Consider the following 1,037-nt stretch of genomic DNA (forward strand, 5'->3'; position numbering starts at 1 on the left):
CTTAAAATTATTTAAGGGTTGCCAACATTTTTAGCTCATTTGTACTTTTTTTTTTTTTTCCAATGTGAAAGACCAAAGTGTTTTTGTTGTTGTTGGGGGGTTTTTTGGGTTGTTTTTTTTTTTTAAAGTTTTTAAATTTTGGCTGTCTTAAATTGGAAATGCCATTGAAGCTGTATAAAACATGTGAATCATAACGTCAATCACGTACATATTTAAATGCTGTCACATCTGTTTTGCACCTTTTGGGAGAAACAAAAGAGACTCGTTGGGGTCACCGGGCTCATAGCTGTTAAGCTTTTACACTCATATCATTAATGAGTTGTGAAGCTTTTGTCACACTGACGTGACAGCGATCACAGTAGGTTACTCCATGGTTTGGTAACCATTTTCTTTTTATATTTAAGTATGCAGTAATTTTTGTACTGTACATTGCTGTAGTTTGAATGCATATTGCACTTTTTATGTTGGTAAAGATACTGTACTGTATGTGTTAATTATGGAAATAAACATTTCTTTTACATAATTGCTTTTGCTCTTCCCTCTCTGAGCATAATTCTTTCAAAACTGAAGAGTTACTCAGGATTTCGTAAAAGATCCAAACGTTGCAATTCGGGGTCAAATGCCAGAGGGGACCGACAGGAATCACAGTCGTCTCAAAACTGAGCCCCCAACAGATAAGAATTAGTTCATGAAGATAAAGTAAATGGAAAAATAACATACAAATTTCAAAAAGAAAGTACTGTGCAAGCAAATCTCTCATTTGTTTATATTGTGATAGGAAAAGGGTACAGTGATTTACTGAAATTTGCAAACACACATGGAAATACAGTCTATAAAGCAAAAATGGAGTTTGAATAATTTTAACCAGCTTTAAAGTTAATACTTGGTATGAACACCTTTCTTATCATTTCAAGTCGTCTTTGTGTAAAAAGACTTGTCTATGTCTGTCTGACATTTTTCATAGATTCAACTAAAGTGGGAACAAATTTGCTGTTTTTGTGACAAGCTGCTAGTAATAAACTGCCGAAAAATACAAT

This window comes from Pelmatolapia mariae, linkage group LG12 (genome assembly GCF_036321145.2).
Source record: "Pelmatolapia mariae isolate MD_Pm_ZW linkage group LG12, Pm_UMD_F_2, whole genome shotgun sequence".
Classification (NCBI taxonomy): Eukaryota; Metazoa; Chordata; class Actinopteri; order Cichliformes; family Cichlidae; genus Pelmatolapia; species Pelmatolapia mariae.